Genomic DNA, 19,284 nt, shown 5'->3' on the forward strand with positions numbered 1-19,284 from the left:
AAGAAATTGAATCTATAGAGTGAGTGTGGCAGTAATGTCCAAACAAATGAGTAAATATGTAATTAGATCTAAATAGGTATTGACTTTAAACAAATACATATGTATGAATGTGTGTTATATTTTATTAATTAGAGGATATTTTAAAACAATACATGATATATCTGTTCAACATTATTGGATGTCCAAGCCAGCATAGTAGGAAAAATAAATAAAAGGTGAGGACTGGACAGAAACAAACTGCCATTATACCAAGACCACAGTATTGGTTATGTAAAAATTCCATGAGAATCTATAAATTAATATAATCAATAAGAGGGTTCTGAATACTTGTAACATATAAGATTAATATATAAAAGTTACTTCCATTCCTATACAGAAGTGTGTGAAATGTTGTGGAAGGATACTAAAGAAGACCTAAATAACTGGGAAGGTTATACCAGTCTTATAAATAAAAAAAATTAATATCATAAAGGTATTAGTTTCTGCCAAATTAGTTTTAAATTCATTACAATCACAATAAAATTCAATCGCTCTGTGTGTGTGTGTGTGTGTGTGTGTGTACTAGAAACAGATTCTAAATATTTGATTAATGAACAAAGGCACAAAATTAGCTTTAGCAATTTTTTTTAAAGAGGAGTAAGATACAGAAAAATATAACTACTAGATAATGGTGTTAGAACAGGGATAGCTAAGTAACCCAGTGAAACAGACTAGAAAGCCTATGTATGGAAACATGATCTATGACAGAGGAATTATTACCAAGCCACAGGAAAGGAAAAGTTTAGTCAATAGTCTTGGGACAAATGGTTTTCCATTTAGAAATAATACAATTTGATTTCCACTTTACACTACATCTAATTAATTAAAAATGTAAAAATAAAATCCTGAAAGCTTTAGGAGAAAAAGATGAGAAAATTTTATGATCACTTTTATGGAAAGAGAATTTTCAAACAAGACACACTATATATACATATGTTATATGTGTGAAAATTTTCCAGCTCCAGATGGCATTGTCAAAATTAATTTAAAGGCAAGCATTTGTAAGAATTGGGTATTCTCAAATGTTTTTCAAGTTCATGTGATCTAAAATTATTCCTTAGTAAATAAAAGCTATCATAAGTTGGTTTAAGTAACCAACTTGGTTTACTTTGCCTGGGTGTTACAAAAATAAGTCCATGTTAATAATTGACTTTTATATCTATTAAAATGTTTCCAGAGGTCATAAAATGTCTAAGCTAAAAAACATAAATTTATTACTACTTAGTTTTCAAAAGACACTGAGGTTTTAAGAGGTAAAATCTCAATATATGTAGGAAAACCCCCAGGAGACAAAGACTTAAGATATTGTTTTTTGGGAAAGGACATCAAATTAAAGACACTCTCTTCTACCTTGTTGGAAGAGACCTTATGCAGTGTCTTACTGTGAATGGATATCTACTCCTGTCTACAGACATCAATGACTCAATTGAGGCCGAGAAGCTGCTGACACCAGAGGCAGACACTGTCCCAAGACATTGACTAGGCTTGTATACCTGTAGATTAACATTGAACTCAGACTCCATTTTGTTTGTCTGTCTTTACCTGTCTGCTAATAATATTAATACTTGTTCTTTGGGTTTTTCTATACAGTCCAACTGTTTGCAATTACTTAACATGTATAACATAACTGTTAATACTTTCTTTTTCTGGCTTTTGTAAATGTGATACTAGATGCCAAATTCAGAAAAATGAGACAGAAGGCAAACTTGGATTATGATAGTTTACAAGATAGAAATGAGCCAGAGTGGTTTTTCACAATGAAGGCCGTAAAACCTGACTGTGTTCCATTTACCTGCCTTTCCCCTTTTGGGAAAATTCAGCCTCAACTCAGATCCCGCAGTTATAGTATTGCTCCATCCCAAATGGTCAACGAGACAATTTCAATAGTGAGACTTCTTAGGAATAAGCCTTCCTAGCACTGTGAGACCACACTATCCTACCAAAAGGTTGGTCATCGACACATCCTTTGGACTGATTTATGACCAAAACAGAGAAGTGTGGACAGAAAAATAAAGGGAGTTCTATGGAAAGTAACCTCACAGGTCATCTGATCATAAATTCCTATCTGAGCAGGTTATGGTGGGTAGTCATGCACCAGGCCTATAACTTCTTTAGTAAAGGGCTTATCTTTGCCGTAAGTAAGCCCCATCCATTGTTTCTGTGCATCTAGGTTGACACATCTTTGAAATGCCACCTTTTAGACCTCTCAAGGGAGCACATCATCTTAACTACTCTGTAATGCAATCTCCACGTGACCACCCCCAAGAGAGTGCATAATCTTGACTCTCCTGTAATCTCATCCCCATTTTGCTTACTCCCACCTCCTTGTAAACTTCCTTACTTCCCTCCTTAATTTCACATGCATAAAAGAAGCTGCAAAACCGTGATCCTCGGAGGATTTGAGATCTTGTTCAGTGGCATATGTTGTCAGTTTGGTTCAAATAAACTCATAAAAATTCAAAAGAAATTTTTTAAACAAAACACAAAATTTGTAAATCATAAAGTTTTACAAATTTAATTATATTAAAATTTAAAATGTCTATTTATCAAAGGATACCTCAAAAAAGTGAAAAGAAAAGCTACATACTGGCAGAAGTTGTCTGAAACACAACACAATACTATTTTGTGACTATCTGATTGGTAAAATTCAAAGGCTGAATATCAAATGTCGATGAGGATGTATATTGAGTAAAAAAGCACGTTGTTAAAAACGTTCAATATAATACTTAGATAAATTAAAATTACACAAAACAATACTGTATGCTATTACAGGTGAACGCATATCATATGTTATAAAAGTGTAGAGATATGCATGGGAAAGACACTTGCCAACTTTGGGACAATAATGATCACCGAGCATGAAGGGTTAGGAATTCTAAAAAACAATATGACAAAACGATATTTCAGGTACTAAGTACCGAGGGGTCATTTGATTTTTTTCTGTACTTCTCTGTAGGTTTAAAATATTTCATAAACAAAATTAAAACAAACATTGACTTTAAAATAAATTATATTTATATGCATACGTGTGTATATTTAATTAATTGGGGGATATTTAAAAACAATGTATGATACTTCCATTTAACATTATATTGGATCCTTTTTTAGAAACAATGGAAAAAATTTTCTTATAAAAGAGTCTTTATGCCTTAATCTGGACATATTACATATATTACCTAAGCATTAAAGCTATACTTGGCAAACAACCTTGATCATTAGAAGAATAAACAAACTATTTCAGCCCTGTTAAAATCTGCATGCCTGTGTGATGCTCTCTCTGAAGATGATGAGGGTACAGATGATTAGGATGGAATTGGAAATTGGAGGCAGAGAAATCTAGTTTCCTATTAGCAGCTGAATGACAGAAAATGTTAAAGGGCACAGGCATGACTCATTGATATCAGCCAATTCAGCGTAAAGCAGAGTTGTGGATGGCTGAGTTGGAGAGATTTCAGTTTACACTTTTCTATTTTAAATGGGGATGCAGAGGAGCACATAAAGAACAGGGATATTCAGTGGTTTTTGTCTCAATCACACCCTGCTGCCTCTTGCTTGGCATTGAGACTAGCAGCCTCCCACACATGCTAAAGAGGTGCCTTGCTGCTAACCGTGGATGGGCTTTTCCTATTCACTCATCATAAGCCAGATTTAGGAATTTGTTTCAATGCAGCACTGCCTCAAAAGTGCTGATGGCACAGCTGATTAAAGATGTGGTCTGGCTGAATAAAAATTACGGCTGCAACGGTTTTCTGCCATTTGGCACAGACTCTCAGGCCCTGCCAAATGCCCCCTCTTCTGTAGCCATTGTCTCTCTCACAGCACCTGGCAGAGAAAGTCGTGGCCCCTATGAATTCCCTGCTCCCTGTCCTGTGTTGACTTCCGGGATAGCCATTACCATTTGGAATGCCACACATGTCTTTAGGGTTCTTTGTTTATGGATTTGGGGCTCCGTTGGGGCCAGAACTACATCTTCAAGAATATGAGTGTAACTTGCTCAAAGTGGCTCCATGCTGTTTTTGGAAATACGTATCTGCTGAATAGACAGAAAAAAAAAATTCCAGCATTTCATATAAAAAATTGTTTATTCTAGTTTAGTGATCCTGGAAGACACACACATACCCCCCCCCCACACACACACAGATACACATACACATGAGTGTGTGAACATATTTTTCAAGTTGCTTTTTTTCATATGAATGTCTCTGTTATATCTTCCCTAAATCAATGTAGTATTCTATATTACTTTTTAAAAAGTATTCTAAATTGTAACAAGCTTTATTATTTAAGGATGAGTGTGAGTTTTGACATTAGTTAAGAGATATGTAGAGTTTATTTTAATCACAACATAGCAAAACCATCACATGGGATATCACAAATCTGCCAAAATTCTTTTTAAAATGTATGCATTCCTCTCTAACTTTTCAGACAAAGTATTTACTAAGAACATCTATACCAGTTTGGGGCTGCTTTACTCTGGACTCCTTTATAAGGAGGAACATTTATCTAGTTTAAATATGGCTATTTTAAAAAAATTTTTAACCAAACAAAATCGAAGCAATTAATAATAAATAAAGTAGTACCTCAGAATATGTTAAATGTCACCAAAGTGGCCGATGTAAGCTTTTTATCAAAGCTGAAGTTCAGAAAATTGTTATTCAGTATCATTAGGAAGTTCTTGATTCGTCTAGCTCTGCAATGACAGAATCTGAAATCATCGTTTTATTGTCTCTCTTTATAAGAGTTTCTGGCTAATCCCAAGCCTGCCTGGAGTAATCAAGGACACCTGTTGAGCTCACTTCTCTTACTATATATTCATCTATAATTATATTTCGTGTTCGTGGACAATGCATGCCAATCGACTACAGCCTAAAAATTCCAAAGAAAGTCTGTTGTTGACCAAATAATTAAAAATAATTTTTATTAAATTTATTTTCATAATTTTTTGTTTAGATTATTGTTATCTAAGAGTATTAGCCTATTATTAATAAAATGCCTAGACTCTACCTGTGGGGTCGGCAGAAACCCAAAAATAGCTCATTGAGAATTGAAATCTGTTTACTGTTCTGTGTTTCTGCTTTTTCCTGCTTGAGAATGTTAGATTTTAATGAATAATTCAATGGCTTAAATTTAATTCCCACATCACCGCTATCCTACTTATACAAACCAAATGATACTAATAAATAAATAACAATGAGAATCCAGGCAATTTGAAGTCTTTTCATAATGCTAATAATACTGTAGCCAAAAACAAGTTCTGGAAACTCAAAAATTAGTATACAGAGACATTGGGGCTTATGCTTTAATAACTTACATTTGGCTCTTCAGAAATGTAATGTGATTAAAAAGTTGCTTGTGGGAATTCTTTTCACCTCCTTTCATAACATTCATTCAGTCAATTATTTAAAAAATGTTTATTACACACTTACTAGGTGCCAAACACTGTGCTCGACATTTGTATTCACTGTCTCCAAGGAGCTCCAAGGACTTTAAGGAATCTAGTGGGCTTACATAAAAATGTTACTGATGACCATTGACCCATAAAGACTGATAGAAGTTAAATACACAGAAATAGAGACAGATCTTCAAGGTAAACCTTCTATCATGACAATTATGATTATTATAATACTTGGAAATTTAACTGTATACAATATGTCTTTGTCAGTTCATGCTGCTTTAACAAAGTACTGTAGACCGAGTCTTTTAAACAACAGGATTTAACTTTTTTGTGGTTCTGGAGGCTGGAAGACCAAGATCAGGAAGCCAGCATGGGTGGAGTTCTGGTGAGAGCCCTCTTCCAGACTGCAGACACCTTCTTGTATCCTCACCTGATGGAAAAAGAGTGAGAGAACTCTCTGGGACCCCTTTTATAAGGGCACTAATTCTATTTATAAGGGCTTCACCTTCATGACCTAATTACGTACAAAAGGCCCTACCTTCTAAAACCATTACATTTGAGAATAGGATTTAAACATAACATTTTTGGAAGAACACTAACAGTCAGTCCACTGCACAATATATACATTCTTAGGAGGTAATTGCTGTTATTACCTCCTTTACACAAATAAGCAAACTCAAGTCCTATAACTTGTCCAAAATCACACCACCAGTAAGGATTTAAGCAAGGATTTGAACCAGGTAGTTCGACTCTAGAGCCTACAGCAGTGATGTTTTCAAAACATTTTTAAATAACACACAAAGAATTTCTCATATTCCCAGATATTTACATATCTGAGAAATGTCTTCTTTACAGTGAGAACTTTTAAATATGCCCTATGATATGGAGCCTGTGGCAGCCTTGCATTTTTTAAAACGTGCATTTTCAGTCTCAGACTCTGTCCCTCTGGATGGGACACAGCACCTCACCATTGAATTCAGAGTGGTCACAACTCTGGGCTTCTCAAAGTATTTTTATCTGGTTAGGACAGGTTGACCAATATATATTGGTCAAGAACTCATGCTTAAAAGATAAAATGTTATGAAAAAAATAACAAGATGATTTTACACCACCCGAACACACGTTTCAATTAATTTCAGGCTCCTGCTAAGTATACCCTGAAGGCCACCCTGAAGTTTCTGTAGATGACCCTTTGATATATGATCAGCATTGTTAGTGGAAGTTAATCATTTAGGATGATATTCATCTGTGAGAAACAAGAACCTAATAAACATTTAAAATATCAGGTGTAGTGCAGACTCTCCAAGGCTTAGCCAGCATCTCTAAAATGTAATCAAAGAACTAAATTTGTTCTCTTTCTGTTCCATCAACCTTAGTGACGGCTTTCATCCTCATAGTTTCAGGATGGCTGCTATACTTCCAGCCATCACAAGCTTGTTCCAAGCATGAAGAATGGGGGAAAGCAAAGCAAAAAGGAGCCTGGATAGTCCCCAGGGACTTCCACCTACATCTCATAGACCAGATTTAAGTTACACAGCTACTATTATCTGAGAGAAAGGCTGGGAGTTGAACTTAATCTTCTAGCCTCAATAGTAGGGAAAACAAAAGAGAAGCCTTGGAAAAGATGTTGAAAGAGCCATACTACAACATCGACCACAGAAGTCATTTGCATATTTATCTCAGAAACTATGGAAAACAGGAATGTTTCTACGTCTCTGTGTATGTGATTCATCCCTTATTTTGGTAATGAAAGGTCTAGGAAGAATAATTTGGGGTTTTTGCTGATCCACTTAGTTACTTTAGAGAGAAAATGATAGGGTACAACCTTTTGAGGTGGCACCTTTGAACATGTGACAGATCACTGTGAACCAGAGTTGTATCCCTATTTGGTTCACATATTTCCTCTATTTGAAGAAACAGAAAAAGCATACAGGGATTACAGGAACCTAATTCCCAGAGCATTTCCAGAAGTTATAGAGTGTCTCAGGATTCTGAATGGGAGCTTCACAGCTGCCACTGTAGGGATGATTAAAAACATAACTATTGTCTGCACTTAGTCACCAAGAAGCCCTCAAATTATCCTTTCAGAGAACACTTTGAATATGTTACTGGGATTGTCAAGGTTTAAATAGAATTATAGCACCATATCATTGGAAGGAAACTTTAGAATGCATTTAGTCCAAGCCCTCTTACTTTCATCTGAGGAAATTGAAGCCCGGGAAATAATTTGTCCTGGGATACCCAGGTGACATTCACTTTGGTGTCCTTTTCTACTCTATCAGTTGGAAGTAGTAGGAACACTCCTACAGAGTATTGCCATAACACTATGTACTTCCCATATGTAACACTTAACTGCAAATACTTATTTAGCATCCTTCACCTCTTCCCTGTACACTCTCAAGCAAGTAGGGATGAAGTCTACTTCATTAAATGGATTATTTCTAGGGCCCAGTACAACTTTGGGGATAGAGTAGACACTTGATGTATTTTTATGGAATGAATAAATGAAAGGCTAGATGGTCTGAAAGATGCTAAGGACAACCTGATAGAGGTTGTAATCTTTTTTTCACAATCTTCAGCATCGTCAAGGTCATTATTATCTATGTCATGAGCAGAAATTGGGTAAAGAACCAATACAGTATTAGACTAAGGAGTGTATTAGTCCCTCCTGTCCATGAATCTGTAGGTAAAGGGAAACAGATAATTTCAGTAAAATGTCCCATTCTCTGAGATATTGATAACCTAATAATGATATAGATCTGGAAATTCTGAGTTGAAATTAAGTCAAACATATACTTTTAAGTGCAAAACTGAAGAGATTTCAATAGTATCTGTCATGATAAATCTTAAGGAAACTTAGCTGTTTAGAATGGCATGGAATATATAACCAGTTTATATAGTCTCTCACCTTATATCCTATATCAAGCTGAAGTCCAAACAAAAAACATCTTATATTTGCCGTATCATTGGAGTCTGCTGTATATCTTTTGTTTTCAACTGTCTACTTTTGAGAGATGGTCTCAGTGTTTCTAAGGTTACATAGATAATTGCTATAATTTCATTTAAACAGAGATCCTGTCTGGAATGCTTGGGATTAGAGGACACCCTTAGACTGCAGACTGTCTAGTCAGACAGGCATGTGACTAGCTGGAAATCTCTGCCATTTGTTACTCCAGGTAAGAATGCATTATAGGAAGAAGAATCACTTCTTGTTATTTATAAATCTATTTATATACCCTTATGTTCATGGCAGGATGAGACACCATAGAATTAGTAATGATACAGATTTTGAAAGATCAGAATAATTATTTCACTAACTCTTGAGAGTAAGTAAGGCTCTCCCTAGTGGTTGGAGAAGAAAAGGTTTGAATCCTCTTAAAGGCTATAGTTTCTCCACTTAAAAAAATGATCCTATGAATTGATTATTATTGTTTGTTCCTTGTAAAGTTACATTCTAAAACAAATGACTCTTAGTATTAAGTTAATTGCCCTAACCATAATTTTATGTTATTATTATTCATTTAAAAATACTGGTAAATCTCAACTATCGTGTTCCTCATCTTGGCAAATAAAGCTTGTTCTTTAAAACTTATAATCATCCTATTTGAATTTTTCCAATTCTGTATCAATAATTTCTCATCCACTTATTCCACAACTATGTAAAAAACATAAAAAAATGACAAAAACTATTTCCTTGTGTCATTTATTTTTCTCTTTAAGTGATAGCCTGTCATCGAAGATACATTTTTTTCAAAATTTCTACCTGGGTCCCTTTTAAGCAAGGACATGTCACTTATCCATTAACATCATGGGACTTTACAATGAGTTTTCCAAGAACAGACATTTCAAGATTAGAGCTCTTCTGTCATTAGACCTTTAGTTTGTAAAATGAGTCAAGTTTACAGCTCCTTTTCTCTGTCCGACTCTTTTGCCGTAGCAAACACTGCATAATTGACTTAATATTAAGTTCCTAAAATAGTGAATGGGTGGTTTATAAACAATAGAAATCAATTTCTCACAGTCTGGAGAATAAGCAAGTCCAAGATCAAGGAGCCTGCAGATTCAGAGTCTGGTGAGGGCTGGCTTTCTGGTTCATAGACAGCTGCCTTTCGCTGTGTCCTTACAAAGTGGAAAGAAGCAAGGGAGCTTCCTCTAGCCTCCTTTAGGACACTAATCCTATTCACCTGGTTAGAACTAATCACTTTCCACAGGCCCCACCTCCTAATACCATCACCTTGGGGGTTAGGATTCAACATTTGCATTTTAGGGACACAAGCATTCAGATCATAGCAGTAATCTATGATTTTATCTAAAGGCAAATAACTACATTTAATTAGCTTCAATCACATGCAGGCTCTGCGTTAATTGCATTTATATATATGTACTGTGTACATAAGTGTGTATTGTTTAATTTTTATTACAAACATGTAAAATATTATTTTTTCTACTTTACAATTGAGAAAATAAAAATGTAAAACAAAAAAAGTAAATAAGTAACTTGACCAAGGTCACACTGCTAATAGATTGCAGACCTGGGATCTAACTGTAGATACTAGTCTCTTTATCGAATATCTGTTCATTCAATAAATATTAAGCATGTCTATGGGAAGGGTATAAGGCGAGAAGATGAAGCAGCACAGTAAGTCAGAATCCCTGCTTTCAAAGAAGTCACCACTAATTTTAGAAGACTAGGGAAGTGCCTTGATAGCAGACGCCTGGGAAGAGTGGTTTTTCCATTTGGAACGTGCTTATGAAAAATGCCCGTTATTAAGAAAATCAGTAACTGAAGCTTCCAGAAATGTAGGACTTCCTTGTTTCTTTCCTAATTTAGACATTTTCTTTAAGCACAGAAATGGTCATGTTTCAGACTGTGTTAATAGACAGGGCCCAGGCCAGCACAGCACCTATTCCTTCAGGGCTGGCACATCCCACCTTTACCTCCCCTAAAGCTCATATGGTAGGAGAAAAAAAAAATCCTTCCTTATCAGATCCCTTTCAGTATTAGCAAAACAACAGACATAAAATCCCACATGGGAGGGCTCTGCCCACATCTTGAATTGTGCGTATATATATACTTGTACCAAGAAACTGCTAATTAGATTGCAGATAACTAAGCTGTATTATAAGCTCAGAGGAAACATTTTTCCTTCCTTCCTTCCTTCCTTCCTTCCTTCCTTCCTTCCTTCCTTCCTTCCTTCCTTCCTTCCTTCCTTCCTTCCCTTTCTTTTTCTTCTTTCTTTTTCTCTCTCCCCTGCCCCCTCCCCTCCCCTCCCCTTCCTTTCCTTTCTTCCTTCCCTTCCTTTTTCTTTTTTCTATTACTTTACTGCTGATGCATTAGTGAGGGACTTAGAAAGACCATGCTATCACAGTACCTCCCGCTCAATTATATTATCATTAGCTGATGTAATCTTTTCCTTGTGGTCATTATTTGTCTTTCCCAATTAGGATGTAAGCACCATAAAATCAAATAATGCTAAATGTGTCTCATTTAGCATTATTTACTCTATGCCTAGAATTGGGCCAGAAGTGCAACAGACAATAAATCTATTCAACAAATATTTATCGAGCATGAATAAATGAGTGAATGAAGGAATAAATGCTCTATTTTACCAGGACTTTTATGAAGCTAAAAATTGGATCCTCTAAAAAGGAATTACCCTATTTTACCACATTTATCTTTCTCATTTCATTTCTCTGAAGGAATCTTCTATTTCAATTAGCAAAGTGAGGACATCAAGAGATATATGATCCTATTTTAAATGTTGATAGGTCAAATATCTATTGCTGTGTAACAAAGATCCTGAGGTCGTAATGGCTTAAAACAACAAATATTTATTAATTCTCTTATTTTTGCAATCTGGCTGGATAGTTCTTTTGTTCCATGTGGTATCTACTAGAACTGAAATATCTAAGATTTCTTCTTCACTCACTCATGTGATTGTGAAGATTGTCAGATGTGATGACTGGAACATCTGAGAGTTGGCCAAGCATGTCCCTGTCTCTTTACATATGGCTACCTTGGGCATCACACAGCAAGGTGATCTCTAGGTAGCTAAACTTCTCACACTGCAGCTCTTCTGAGAGAGAGGAAGCAGAAGCTGCCAGTCCTCCTGAAGGCTTGACTGCAAATTAGTAGAGTCAGGTGCACAGCAGCCTGTTGGTCTAAATAAGTCACAGGGCCAATCCAGATTCAAGGGGAGGCGAAATACATTCAATTTCTTAGTGTGAGGAGTGGCATGCATATACAAGGAGAGAAAGCATCAAGGTGGCTATCTTAGAGACTACATATCACATAATGAGGTGGTTTCTTTTAAGGTTGCTTGTCTGCCTTAGAATTGCTGTGGCTATTGTACCAGTTAAGTGTCAGGAAGGAATAATGAACATAACAGTAGATGAGGTAGGCACCCTCTTCACTCCTAACTTGATGCTGATGACATGCTGACATTATTTCATTGCTTTGGTATGGCGACAGCTCCAGCCAAGTCACTATTTCCAGACACTTGACCATCTGTCCTAAATTATGATTAATTACCATTATAATGATTCTTCAGCTTTATTAAACACCTGTCTTCTACAAAATCCAATGGGATACAAAAAGACTTCCTCATCAATCAGCACAACAGCCCTGTTGAAAGTTTGAAGAAAGTAGGTGTATTCTCATTTTAGGAATGAAGACTGTGAAAAAAAATGACTCTCTCTGAAGGTGAATGAAGATCATACAGCTGGTTAGCTTGAACAAAGGGAAGAGGCAACATATGTATATGGTAGAGTGTGTGTGTGTGTGTGTGTGTGTGTGAGAGAGAGAGAGAGAGAGAGAGAGAGAGAGAGAGAGAGAGAGAGAGAGAGAGAAAGGAGAGAGATGGAGGGACAGAGATGGAGACAGAGAAAACCTTCTGGGAAAAGAGAAGAGTTATCGTGATTAGTTTTTCTTTTCTCTTCCAATGCTATATAGCAACCCTATGTACCTTAACATATTAATATATTTCTAGGAGAAAAACCTTCTGGTAAAATTAAAACTGAATTGTCCCCCCAATTTCATTGTAATGAGATTTAACTTGTATTAAATTCAAATTTGTTATTCTTCTTTCTAGCTATATGTCCTGTTTGTTATACATATTAAATGGAGACATGTAGCACATAATGCATGATAAGTGCCTTATAATAGGTTACCAATAAATGGGAATGGTTGTTATTATAAGTTTTTGATCTTAGAAATATTATTAAGACAGAGAGACTTTTTTTCAAAAGCCCTCTCTCTTTATTCTATACCTTGTGGTTTTTAAAAACAACATTTGATTAAGTTACTGGATCTGCATGTTATTAAATGCAGCTGAATCTGCACATTTAAGTCTATGTAACTTCACATGTCAGTTAATACCTCTGGGTGTTACGATCCTACCTGCGACTTAACAAAACTAGACCACATGATCTCTAAGGTTTTTTGCATCGCTGACATTTGCTATTCTATGGAAATAGAAAGTCTTTTAATTCTTTACTCCAGCCATCATTTGGGGCCATTTTGCCCTCTAGTGGCAAGAGTCAAGAAAAAATACTCCTGAGAAAGTACCCCATCACATCTGATGTTTTAATAAATGCTTAGATTTACTTCAATATTGTTTTAGTCATGTCCATGTAAAAATTATCAGTTTACAACAAGGAACATTTATATAGTTTCTGAAGGCCAGGAATTTGTGAGCAGTTTAGCTGGATGCTTCTGGCTCAGGGTCTCTCAGGAGGGTGCAATAAAGGTGTCAGGGCTACAGTCATTTGAAAGCTTGGCTAGACTGGAGGATGTTCTTCCAAGCTCTCTCACAAGGCTGATGGGAGAACGCTTCAGTTCCCTCCCACACGGACCTCCCTACAGGGCTGCTCAAGACATAATAGCTGGCTTCTTCCAGCTACTGAAAGAGAGGCAAACATCCGAGAGAGAGAAAGAAGGCAGGAAGGGACACGGCAGAGGAAGAGAGAGAAGCTGCAATGTCTTTTACAAACTAATTTCAAAAGTTATATACCATGGACGAATAAACTAGGATTACAAAGACTCTGTAGATAAATCTCAAAACAAACTATTTCACAAAAAAGCAAGTTGCACAAGTACATACAGCATATATATGTATGTTTGCATATATATACTTTACATATATAAAAAATACTTAATTATATACACATTTATTAATATATAATGTGTAAATAGGTCATATATAAAATATTTAAAGCCTATTTTTTCTTGTTTAAAGATTATGTTTGTATGTGTGTATCTGTGAATGAGTGTATAGTAGCCATACAAACAGAAATATGCATGGAAGTGATAAACACCCAACTCATGTACGTGATCACCTCTGATGGAAGAGGGGAGGAATAAAATTATGGAGGTATGCATGAGGGCTTTAATTGGCAATATTTTATGTTTTAAGTTTAATTATGACTACAAAAGCATTGATTATATTAGTCTATCTGTCTTTTTATGTCTGAAATCATTCCTTAAAAAATCAAATTGTATAGTTATTGCCGCTAGAAAAGAAAACAGAAAAACAGAACTGTGAAGAGAGTGACTTCATTTTGTAAATATGTAAAATTTTATTATATACACATTTATGTAAAGCTAGAACAAAAAATGACAAAATGTTAACATTTATTAATTACAAGTGGATGAGTCTTGGATGGTAGTTGCATAATTCCTTGCATTTTCCTTTTTTATTCTTTTCAAATTACAGCCATTTTCTGCAGGGAAAAATGTTACATGGGGGAACAATCATTTTAAAGGGGGTTACACCAAGTCATCACAATTAGAGCAGATTATATTTTAAGTATCACATGTGCCTGGAGATACACAGACCAACTTATTAGATCAATCAATGCATGTTTTAAAACCTCACAGCAAGTATGGAAAACTATTACCCCCACTTCCTCAAATAAAATTTTAGCAAATACCTCCTCCATCTATCTTGTGACTGGGACTAAGTAATTCTTTCAGTGTGTGGCTTACTTTTAATAAAATGGTGGCATGGGAATGAGGGATGGTGATGAGTAAAACCTGAGAATCTATTAATCACTTAGATAACTTACTACACTTACTGTAATACACATTGTTTTTGCTTCTCTGGCCAGCATCCATTCTCCTTCTTTTGGCAACAGTTCTCAATTTTCCCTTAGAAGTCGTTCCTTCCCATTCCCAGGTTTACATGGCTGTGATTCACCTCTGAGTCCCGCAGGGATCTAGGACTGGCCACAGAGAGTCTTTTTGTGACTTTTGATGGAACTCTTAGGAAGAAAGAAACTCTTCTATTGAAGATTTAATCCTGGAGCTGCTGATAGACATCTTTGCTTCAGAAGACAACACAGAAAAAGCAAAGCCAATGATGGTGGGGGGGATGAGGGGGGAGGAGGGGAGGGAGAGGGAGGAAGAGAGACTGAAAAGGTGCATGAATGTCTCTATGACATTGTTAAGGTCCTAGATCCCATTCCCAGCTATGAAGGACAATATGTCCTCTTTGTTTCTTTGAGTTTTGATAACTTGGAAGTCAAAGGAATCTTGAGAAGTATACTTATATCCAAGTATGAAAGCATACTAAAATTTTCATTGTAAAATGCATGTGCTTATTTATTAAGGTAAAGGAGCCCTTCCATCTCCTCTGCTTCTACTGGTAAGCTCTAAGGACAGGGGACTCGAGTACTCAAAGTACTCGAGTACTTGAGATCAGATCTGGGCTGATGAGATACTCTTCCATGTTGCTCTAAGGCAGAGTCCTTAACCCAATAGCCTGATCCTCCAGGGTTTAATGGAAGAGTGACAGATATGTGAACATCCCATCAAATTGTGGGTAAATGTTATATGCATCCCAATACATTTCTTTTTCTGGGGAAAGGGCCTACAGATTGCATCACATGAGTAAAGGACTGGTGAACCAAAAGAGGTTAAAATCACTTTTAGGTGATCAAAAGCAAAAGTGTAGTGTTAAAGTCTGAATTTTCATGTCTCTGTGTGTCAGGTGCTAGACTTTTTAATTAGAGAATTTACAACAATACAGAAGCAATGTTACCATCTTATTAACATCATGAAATGACTTGTTTAAATATAAACCCATTACGTGTTTAAAATACTTTTCATCTAAAAAGTTCATTTCATCACAGGCCATCTGCAGTTACCACTGAAGGATGGGAGAGGCATATAGATTTTAAAAATGACCAGAAATCTGCTTCCTGAAAAAGTTCAAATATTCCTCCAGTGTCATGTAAACAAATACAAGAATGTACTTTGCTTGTTCTATTTGCATAAAATAATAATTCTCAGCAGTATCAATATATTTCACATGCCACTGATTAAATCTTGAATATTCATGCATGCATTAAAAAGCCTTCTGTTGTTATGTGGAATCTAATACCATAAAATGTGTTCCAGCTTCCCTTTAGGGAGAATATTATCCTAAAAATTAAATCGAAGCTTTTGCTTACCAATAAGAACAATTCAGGAAGAGAAAGAGGAAAGACTGCCCTGGAAATAGTAGGAAAGGCTAGATTAGATTCCCTATGCAATGTTATTAATACTTTGTGTGCCTGGTGCCTGAAGAGACTAATATTCAAGCAGAATGAATGTCTTTAGACCTCAGGCATCCATCCACTGCATATACGATTTCCATTGTTTGTTCCAGTAATGAGACAACTGAATTCTGGAATGAGAGGGGCAGAGTTGAGAGACATAGAGCAGGATTGCCCACCAAGGAGCCCCGCATAATAATGAACAACCACCTGGAAACTTTGGCTTTTGATATCAGGCAAGTTCTGCCCTAAGTAGGTAAAAAGAGTGGAAAATAACATTACTTTCATGGTATGCCTGGTTAGGAGGAAAGCACTTACTGGTCCTCTGAAGTAGAATCACAGAAATTAAGGACATCTACAGACTCCAGGTTCTCAACATTGGCACTATCAGTATTTTGGGGATGAAAAATTCTTTGTTGTCAGGTCCTACCCCAGACCAACTGAACTATAAACTGGGAGTGAGGCCACCCCTCCACTTGAATCTGAAGTTTAAGAAATAGTAATCTAGCTTAACTCACTAATTTCACACTTGAAGAAACAAAAGTTGGTTAAGTATTTATCCAAGATCAAACAGCTGGTTAGCAGCCAAAGCAGTACACCATATCTCCTCATCCAGAGTTGGCTACAACAAGGAAGAGGAAGAGGTGGATACCCTGCAAGGATATTTCTTACCAGTGTGAACCACGGTAATGACAAAGGAAACATCCTTTTGCACAGCAGAAAACAGTCCATGTTTGCCTGAATGCTTTTCAAATTTGGTCTCTCTTCTAGATTTCCAGGTTTCCTAGGCTTTGATGCAGAACACCGTACTTTTATTGACATTTTTCTAAATATAGGTTAATAACATGATTAGTTTATAGAGGGGCTGGTTTATTGCATTGTTTCTTCTTGACTGTTATCACTAGATTCCTATTTTATTATGTAATCACTTGGAGCGAAGAGGCCTTATTTCTACTGCCATAATAATTATTACTGTTATTGATGTTGACAGATAAATGTTGATTTAAGATTATAAACCTTCTGTGAGGTTGACTAGAATAGAAAGCTTACGTATATTAGAAAATAAAAAATGTCCAACCCTATGTGAGAAATTATCTCTTGACTGCTTATTTAAAAAAAAAAAAAAGATTACTGTGGAAAAATCAGTTTTATCCTCAGTAAATGAGTAATGGAAAATAAATCATGCTTATTTGACCAGTGTTTCTGCTCTTTTTAATAAAAGCTAAGTACATTTCCCCAGACATTGCTAAGGCATATCCTGACTTCTCTGCCCATACCCTCTGGGTTAATTTTGTGAGAATTTGGGTTTCTAATTCCAAAGAAGAGTTGTGAAGCCTATTTGCTTTGCATGGGAAAATGACCAAGAAGGTTAAGAGCTGGTGGAACACATCACCTCTACGGTGGCTGCATGTGGGTCCAGGTTGCTTAAGAGGCCAACAAGGGAAAAGTTACAGTCAAAATGGGCCGGCCTATTGTTTCTGTGACCCAGAGAGGACTTTCCAGGCCAGATCTGCACCAAGAAACTCTTTAGAAAAAGCAGTTTTTCTCTTTTTAGTCTTATTCGTGCAACTTCTGGGAATAACCTTGTAGATTTGAGTACATTTTTATATTCAGATTTCCAAAGATATTAAAATAAAATCATGTAAATTGTGATCAATTTGTAACTGTATTGTTATTTAAATTGCCTGTATGAGAGTGCTCTTTTCTCCAGATTAACATAAAAATATTTTTATTATTTCTTTTTTTGCCAATCTGGTGGGCAAGAAATTATTTTTCATTATTATATCTACATGCTTCTCTGACAGGAATGAGTTTGAGTATAATGTTTATCAGCCATTTGGATTTGCTCTATTATAAACTGCTGTATTAGTCAGGATTCTCCAGAGAACAGAATATATAGACAGTAGATACATATGATTATGGAAGCCTAGAAAGTCCAAAATCTTCAGATTGGGCCAGCCGACTAGAGACCCAGAGAAGGGTTGCTGTTGTAGCTCCAGTCCAAAAGCTGTAAGACTGATAAGATAACCCAGCCCTCCCAACAGAAGGGCTAACAGTCAGATTGCCTGGACTTAAAGTCTAACTCACAACTTATTAGTGACTGAGTTCCTTAAATAAAGATAAAACAAACAAACAAACCCTGCTTCATAGGGTTTCTGAGAACGTTGAAAGAATTGCTTCTCATTTTATAACTTCTACCTGTTATTTATTCTATTATAGGGAATTGTCATATTTTGAGCAAGTTTTAAGAATATGGCTATGAAATCACTGCCTTTTATTAGACACACAGATTAAAAACAAAAATCTTAACATAATAATGCATCTTGAGATCTCGTCCCTAAGTAGTAGCCTGTTTTACACATGAAGCTTATAAAAAATCTTTTATAGAAGATACACAATGGTGGATTTCAGATAAATGTTCCCCATTTCACTGATGCAAGAAATTCAATCTATCAAACTTTCCCTACTTGTGTTGCAGAAAAAAAAAAAAAAAACTTTTTAAAGGCAAGCAAACAAGATCAATCATCAAAAGAAGACTTATCTTTAGCGAGTTTAAAAACTTTTACATTCCCAGAAGTGTAAAGATTTATAGCAGAGATGAACCTCAATCTTGAAGTCAACCATATGCAGTGTTGGGGTAGACAAGAGTTAGTCATTTTGGGAATTCTTGGTTCCCAGATTCAGAAGCGTTACTTAACTACTATCCTTCTGGCTAGGAAAGAGAAATACCAAGACCGCAGAAAATTACCATCAAACACAAGAATTTTTAAAACTTATCTTCAAAAAAATTATCAATTTTGTTTTAACTTTGGTTTCCTCATTTTACAACTTTGGTTTTAAGGATTAGATATAATGCACATAAAGTGCCTCACACAACATAGTCTAGCAATAAATGGCAGCTATTACTTCCTGCCGAGACCCATGTATTCTCATATTCGTATCTCCTCCCAACGCCTACCACACCAATGACAAGCATTCAAATATTTATGGATGAGACATCAATGATAGGTTGCACTCTGCAGCGAAAACCCTGGAGTCGGTCATCCCACGTTGGACTCTGAGGCCACGGAAAAACTACAGATAAAATCATCTCCAACTTTCTTACCATGCTGAACTACAATTTCCGGCACGCAGTCAAACTCCGTGGCTGCGGAACATCCTGGAAAAGCAGCCTCTGGCTCTCCATTGGCCACAAAGAAGAAACGCTGTAGTTGGTGCAAATGCGCGGGCTCAAGCGTGTGCACGCACGGAGACTGCGCAGATCTCGTCTGAGTCGGCGGAACTCATTTTGAGTATAGGGACTCTAGCCGGAA

The 19,284-nt window shown here is 36.1% G+C and overlaps 1 long non-coding RNA gene across 1 annotated transcript; it reads right to left on the bottom strand.

Moving 5' to 3' along the window:
• Positions 1-5,693: 5,693 nt before the first annotated feature.
• On the bottom strand, positions 5,694-19,175 carry LOC118613615. Its single transcript, XR_004955546.1, has 2 exons — positions 14,510-19,175; positions 5,694-5,864 (listed from the first exon to the last, which is right to left on the bottom strand). It is a non-coding gene; the product is annotated as an uncharacterized LOC118613615 (long non-coding RNA).
• Between the last annotated feature and the right edge of the window lie 109 nt (positions 19,176-19,284).

The sequence above is a fragment of the Rousettus aegyptiacus genome, unplaced genomic scaffold, assembly GCF_014176215.1.
Source record: "Rousettus aegyptiacus isolate mRouAeg1 unplaced genomic scaffold, mRouAeg1.p scaffold_m13_p_2, whole genome shotgun sequence".
NCBI classification, from domain to species: Eukaryota; Metazoa; Chordata; class Mammalia; order Chiroptera; family Pteropodidae; genus Rousettus; species Rousettus aegyptiacus.